Source organism: Pinus tabuliformis, chromosome 1_2, assembly GCF_031772625.1.
Source record: "Pinus tabuliformis cultivar Carrire ecotype Pingquan chromosome 1_2, CPIR1, whole genome shotgun sequence".
Lineage (NCBI taxonomy): Eukaryota > Viridiplantae > Streptophyta > Pinopsida > Pinales > Pinaceae > Pinus > Pinus tabuliformis.
Genome location: NC_142298.1, coordinates 284,801,046 through 284,809,165, shown reverse-complemented (window position 1 = coordinate 284,809,165; position 8,120 = coordinate 284,801,046).

The following is an 8,120-nucleotide window of genomic DNA, read 5'->3' as shown; positions in this document are numbered from 1 at the left end:
TTTGGTGACAAATCTGCAGGAGGATTTGAACCTGCAGACACTGAATACAAAAATAAGGGAGTTGCAGCGATAGTATGATGAGGTCAGAGCAACTGCATGCTCCATTGCACCAGCGCAGCACCTAGCTAAATTACAAGAGGGAAAGCAACTCTTAGCGTAGGTAGAGGAAGCACAGAAGAAGGAGGCCTTACTAAAGGCCAGGTTGTAGCCATGGTTGGAAGAGCCTTTTCAAGTCATGACAACCATCTAGTATAAGCTTAAAGGCTTGTAGCAGACACAACAGACAATGAGGCTCATCGTAGAAGGACCAGCTACAGAAAATTTAGTGGACAAAGCCAAGCAGGAAGCAACTCATAGTGTTGTCGAAGACGTTGTGATCCAGGTAGATCTAGGGTATCTTCTCAGCAAGATCGCAACGCTAGCTGAGTGACTCAAGGGCGAGTCACGATCTTTTGTTGGGGGCCTGCTGGGATGGGGCCCCTTAGGTCAATTTTGGGATTAAGATAACCCAAGCTTTGATGTATTTTTTGTAACTAATGTAAATTATCCGCGATTTGTGGATGCAGAGCACATAGATGATTAGGAGTTTTATCCCCTTGTTTATGTAAATTTTGAGTTGGTTTTAAGATCCACCCATGGTCCGCAAACCATGGTGTTGTATGAGAAAGGCTATAAATGGGTGTGTCTTAGAGAGTCTAAGGCAGATCATGTTAGTAAAGGAAAGATATAAGAGAGCGATAGCGTAGAGAATTGGGTCAGATAAGAGAGGAAATGCTCTGCAGATAAGTGCCCAGAGACCTAGGTAGAGTCTGCAGCTGAGTGCCTGGACCCTTGCAACTGAGTGTGTAGGGTAGTTTTGAGTCCGTAAATCTGAACTAAAGATCAATAAAGAAAGTTACCAAAGAATTCATGCGTATAGCTGTTTATATGTGTTTCTTCTGTTTATGATATATGTTGTTGATGAATAATATGTTTATGGAATATTAATCTAATAATGTGTGATTCTCTTGAATAAGTCTTAATAAATGTACGCAATGCCTATTAAGTACTTCTGCGAAGACGGTGATGAATTATGTTATGTTTACTAAATAAATTAAGTAGATTTGTGCGAACACTAATTAAGGGTCATTCTCCGACGCACGTAAGTGGATAAATTGATTGTTAAGGGTCCACAAAAGCTTATCGTATACCTTTGTGAAGGTCTTAAGACTATTTTAATAGAGTTGACAGAGCCCTAAGGGCTTATTGATCTGCGCAAAGGCAGATCTGAGGTGATAAAAGACATCACACTTGTCTCTAGATGCAAAAACTTGGTTCTTGCATCCCTGCATACTGCTTCGGGTGAGATTGCAACCTCTGCTACGTGGATTGTTTCCAAAAGGGCTAGTAGTGTAGGGATTTGTTGGTTGGTGCAATTAACTCTGAACCTGGGTTAGGACCCGCTAAGCCAACATTGTTTGTTGAAGTTCCAGTATTTTATCCATTAGAATTAAAATATCTTGACTAAGCATTAAGATATCTTGGTTGAGCATTAATATATATTGGCTCTCTACATGTACCTCTTCCTTTATGCTCTTGTCATTATTTCTTTGGGCCATTTGCTCACTGTTAGTAACAAATTCAAAAAAAAAAATAGATAAATTATAAAGAAAAATATTAAAACGCTTAAAAGTTTCAGAACAACAAACCAAGTTGGTTGCATATAACTTACTAATGAGTCTAGAACAAAATGAACAATGAAATATTGCTCTGAGAGACAACAGGCATACATATAATCTGTCAGAGATGATAATTCATCTAAATCATGAACTGACATCTAAGTTCTGAAACATTGTTTAACTACTATCGATTTTAATGGTATCCATTAACCAATGACCATCATCAATATGGCTAGTACTAATTTTCCTAATCTTTTATCGCGAAAGACTGTTATGAAATATGTTAGTTTAAACCATATACATTTTACTTAAATTCCAACTTGACATAGTCCAATTGATATGATTACATTTCTTGATTGATTCGTCTTACACACTTTAGAAATAAATGTCAAGATATTATTTTATTAATTTCATAAACCAGATTATATTTTCATTAAATAAATCTTTTTTGACGATAAATAGAAGTATTTAATGTATTTATTCACTGAGACAACACGTATTCAACACATTTACTATGTATATTTTCCTTGCTATCGGCCATCTTTTACTTTGCAAAAGTAATTCCAGATCCTAGATGTCAATTTGTGACTTAGATGTCATGTTGCCTTTGTCGCATTATCCAAATATTAAATGGTGATAGTGGTGTTTGCTACTATCAGCCTCTCTCTAGTGAATGTAGGTGATGCATGATCATCCAGAAAATGATTTCTCCATGCTTTTACAATTCTCTTATGGAATTCATAATAAGACAGATTTTACAAGTCCATTACCGGCTCATCATCGAGAGGAACAACATCCCCTTCTTCGCTCAGAGCTAACTCTACTACTAGAGGTGATGGAGACTGAATGGTGACCTATGGCACACTCTGCATCAGGTCAACACCCTCATTCTACGGCTCCAATTCAAACTCCATATCTGCAACTTTAATTAATTCTTCAATCCTTTGAGCAAGCTCCCGATCTTGCATCTGTTCACCCTCCTCCTCTATTGTTGGCTAGTTCTATTCTTTCTCTTCAACCTGTATTAGTGTTGTATATTTTGCTATGGTGCATTTCCTTTCTTATTCTCTTGGTTCTGCTTCTCTTCTTGTTCTTTCCTTCTCAGTTGTTTTCCTTCCTTCAGTTCTTGTTCTGCTTGCTTCAATCTCAGTTCTACTTCATGCAAGCTCTTCTTTTCTCTCTTCCTCTACTCTCCTCTCTGTATCCTTTAATTCCTTTTCGCTTATTTTGTTAAAGTTGCTTCCATAAGGATTGGATTTTCTTTCATCTGGCAGATTTGTTCTCCCCCTGGACTGTCAACAACGTTTCTCTTTCCCTTATCCTATACGGGATTGTTGCTTTCTATTGGTGCTACTTCTAAAGTTATCCTCTATATCTACCACAAGGCTCTTTGCTGAACAAACTTCATTAACTTATTTCCATATTAGTGTTGACCCCTTTCTATAAATAGTTGAGTGTCTACATACACAAGCAAGTCTATTGATGTTTGCTCAACTGCTTCCCCAGTACTACTTTCAGTGGTATCTTTTGAAACAACTCCCTTTGGTGTCATGGTAACAATGATTATTGGGAGAAAGTGCTTCACAAGTGTGGTACCTGTGGGACAAAAAGGACACTCATGGAAAGAAAACATTAGCTTCAACAAATCTACCTTCAAAGCATGATCAAGCAGCAAACCAGGAAACTGGAGAGAAGGATTGCACAATTTTTATCAACAAGGGAGATTGGATGACTATGGGAACTACTCATTGCACAGTCCCATCAGCCAAGGATGAAGCTTGAGGCTTGATACTTGATCAGGTGCTAAAAAAATAGCTCAAATTTCAAAGTTGTCGAATTGGTGTGGAACCTGGACAACCACATAATTCTCATCATCCTAAATCTGGCGCAACTCATTTCATGTGAAATGGACTCCGTATGACTCCAGAAACGAGCTTTGTTCACTTTCCCAAATAGGTGAATTTTCAAAAAAGGGGAAAGTCGAGTCAGTAGTTTGTACTGCTAACTGTGCATCCGTACTGCTGACTGGGTGCTGAGGTGGCAAAGTTGATTATGCAGTTGACCTATCAACGGCTTATTTCAGTGAATTATATCGTGCCAAGTGACACGTTTTTACTGGTCAAAATTTTGTGGTGTTTCATTGGTTGAAATGATGGCCAACCACGAGCTAACATGTGGCCCAACCAGAGGCTGCCATGTGGCAGCTTGAGAGGCCACCAAAATTATTTCCATAGTTCGAGCGGAGGCAGCAGGGGTCAAAACCGTGACCTCCCAACACACAACGCAACCAATTACCATTACACCACACCATTGTTGCTTAAACTTTATCTATGTGCGTGTTATTTAAAGATTCAACTCCCCAGAGTTTGGAGAACGAGTTAACTGCGTGGGGCCAGCTTGTGGACTAACCGCCCATGTACACGCTGTTATGCCTAACCGCTAGCATTTTATAGGACCGTTGGAGCTTGACCATCGTGGAAAAGCGCTAGCCCACACGGTTATATAACCACCCCATGTGACACCTTACTGTTAAGCCACCAACGGTTACGTGACCGCAAGAGGAAAAGGGGCTAGTCCCTAGGTGCATGGCCCCCCATATGACCTTATTTTCCTAATTTTTAGGCCTTATCGACAAAATTAATAGTCCGACAAGTCTACCCAGATTTCGGTGGATTTAGTGGCCCATTAGTGGAAAACAGGGCGAAAATGAGGGTTCGATGCCGAATTTTGGTCAAATTGTAGACCGAATAGTGGAGAAACTAGGAGAGATCATAATTTCTCTAGATTTCGACCAAATTGGGTGAAAAAGGAGGCTAGGTAGCCATTTTTGGACATGTTGGACTCATTGGAGCAGGTTTCAGAAGAATTTGAGCATTGTAAACACATATTTTTACACATTTAAGCATAATAGAGAGGCCCAAGCCATTGGAAGCTAGACCAAGGAGACGTAGCCCAGGAACTCCTTCATCATGTTCCTATTGTGATGTGTTTTGGTGATTTTATGTACATTTATATGTTGTTGTTTAGTTTCTATTTTATGTTAAATTGCTTATAAAATTAACATAAAAACTCATTTTCACTTGCAATAAACACATGAATCCTTAAGCACATGAATAGAATTTTGTTTATAATTTGAGGAGGATATTAGCACAGCAAAACTAATATTCTTAATCAAATCAATATTTTGAAATGTGCAGTCCCAGCCTAGGCTGATACTAGGAGAGACTGCGCATTGCACAATCTCAGTGGCCAAAGTGGCAGGCTGAGCCTTGGAACTACGCAATGCACATTTGGGCCAGCTTGTACTACACACTATGCAGTTCAAGATGCCAATCTCTCAGCTTGAGACTTACAATTGTGTAGTGCCCACCTAGGCAAGGCAAGATCTAGACAAGGAAAGTGCATATATACCCAAGGAAGTGTGAAAAACAAGCAGACGTGAATGATGATGTGAGGTTGAGTGAAAAACTGACTAAGAATGTGTGAATCAATGTAGATCAAATGCAGAAATTGATCAAACAAAAGGAAAATCAAGTATGTGAAGAGAGTCATCGCAACGGTGACAATCTGCGTTAAAATAGCAAAACCAATGCGACACTTGTGAAAGGCAAACAAAAACTTAGAACAACACTTGTACATGTTAAATTAAGTTGAAAATCTAGCAACCATGAAGCAAAATAAGTAAAATAGCACTCACACAAGAAAAACAACAAAAAGCGACAAAAAAAGCAGAAAAAGACGACAAAAGCTAAACTCACCCAAAAAAACGGCGACGACAATGTTGGAAGCTAATAATGGATCCCTACTTCCTCGGGATTTTTTTTTCCATTTAGTTTTCTTGCTCTTCTGGGGAAACTTTCCATGCATGTTGTTGGGAAAGATTGCGCAATTCTAAGGAACTAAGAAACATTTCAGCTCAGTCACTACACATTTTATGAGGTCAGTGAGGGATTGCACAGTTTTTGGGCTCAATGTTGGGCTCCATTCCATGACTAAGTTTCTAAGCTCAAGGTTGACTACCAGTCTGAACTATGCAATTCCCATCATCAAGGCTTCTTGCCCTCAAGTATTGCGATTTCTGGAGGCAAGCCCAGCACTGTCATGTGACCAAGTCAAGAGGTTCGCTTGTGACTTAGAAATATCAACTAAGTGTAAAAACAAGCAAACACAAGCACAAATGAAAAATATAAGTCTCAGTCAAATCACGAGTACTTGACAATAGTACAAGATAAGCTCCTATGGATAGGAAGGAAGGCTCCAAAATAAAAGCATAGGCAAAATTTTGGACAGTGGTTGTAACCGCTACAACACAACCCAAGCTTTTGAAACATTAATTTTAGGCTTGAAAATCATATAACTATTTCCACAAAAGTAGAATTCAACATCAAGCATAGGCACGAAAAACAACCAAGCACCATATAAAGTGTGATTCTAGGTTTGTTATTTACTTCAAAGATGGCTAGGAATAGGGAAGTCATCGCTACCTTCAAACAATCGAACTAAATTTGGTGTGTACTTGGGAATTTTTTCTCTCAACTCATACAACTTTTTGGATCTCCTAGTAAGGCTGTTTTGTGTATTATTGATATCATACTTTGGCTCTCTAGAACTCTCCATTGACTCAACAAAAGGAGACAATTTGGTCAATTTAAAATAGAATTTAGTTTATTTGGCTTCCAAATTTTCAAAAAAGGAGTATATGAAAGTGTTCCTATGTGTTTTTTGTATATCACCTATTGGATTGTTGATCACAACAGAAGATATACAATTATCAACTTTGGGTAGTCAATAATTAATATAATGGGACAATGTGCCATATTGAGAGTTCTCCTTCAACCCTTTACATTTTGATCACATAATATTGGAGTGTCATAAAAGAGGTTTAATTCATAGTGTAGTATAATTGACCCGAGCTAGTTGGTGGTAGTTTACATGTTAGGATTGTCAAGATAAAATGGTTGTCCATTTTCATCAAACATTTGATTGTAGTATCTTTTCCTAATAAGAGCTTATGGCATTTTTAGACTAATGGAATATCTTGTGCATCCAACCTCGATCATTAATCATGATCCTACAAAATTTAATGAATAATTATTTAAATGCACTACATAAATAGCATACATTCAATTAAATGGATGAACCATAAATAAAATGTGGACTTGCTACAAAAGGTGATAGAGAACTTGAATAAAATGCAATGGTATAGGATGAGTTGGAATGTAAAGAATTGATATTTTTGGTATCCGTTACAATGGGGCCACTCATTGCATTGAATCCAAAACCATATAACAATTAGTTATCTTTAAAAATTACTTTCATGGTTAGCGGTGCACTTTGTATTATAATATAGCATCAATGCATATGTTATGTCGAAATCAATGCTTAGTTTAAAATGCAAAAACATTGTTTTTAATACCAAAAAATTCATAGTTTAAATTTATTTTTAAATTCTAAGATGTGCAATAAACACTAATGAGGTACGGATGTGTCTATTACGTTATAAAGCACCACTTGAATAGAACAAAATGTTTTTAAATGTCTAACAACACGGTAAACATATATTGTTGTGTATACATTATGTAACATATTAATGCATATTTGTTTCTTATGACCACTGAAATCTTATTTTGTAAGAAATGTTTCAAAATCTCTATATTTGATGATTATAGGATTTTTTAATAAAAAAGACTAGTAGAAATTCAAGGAAAACAACTTAGTGTAGAGAGCACAATGGTAATTCATCCCAACAAAGGAATAAAGCAAGTTCTTTAAGTTTTATTAAAAAATTAACATATTTGAATAATTTTATTTTAAATTAATCATGTGTATTATTTAATGCATGTCATGTAGAGAAAAAACTGAAAGAAACTTGATAAAATTATTTGCAATCTAAGTGCAAAAGAGCGTAAAAGATTTTTGGAAATGTTGAAAAGTGATGAATTATGTGGATCAAAAGGTAATCAACATGAAGCTTTTTTTTGGCATTTTACTAAAAAAAATTATTAACATTAATCACTAACATGTTTTAAACATTTGATTTCACTTTTTTAATGTCATGCAGGGATCAATATCAACAGAATGGAATGTTGTATTAAGAAGATAAAAATTATGAGTCCTTGTTTCATTTGGAGTGGTGCTAGAAGTTAATGAAAGAGGGAGGCTTTTACAAAAACTATAAGGGGTATAGTAGAAATAATGTTTATACATATTTTCAACTTACAATACAAAAATTAATCTAATGACTCCAAGAGTGAGGTTATATAAACTACATAAGCGCTTACGAAGCTATGGAAAATAATATCCATGAGATTTTCAATAGCAAAACCTTACAATAACTAAAAAAAACATTTAAAAAGTATTATTACTAAACATGTTTTCTTACATGTATGAAAAATTACCAGACTATTTGTTTTTGCTATATTTACTTTCGTGTTTGCGTGTGTGTTGTGCACTTAATTTTTA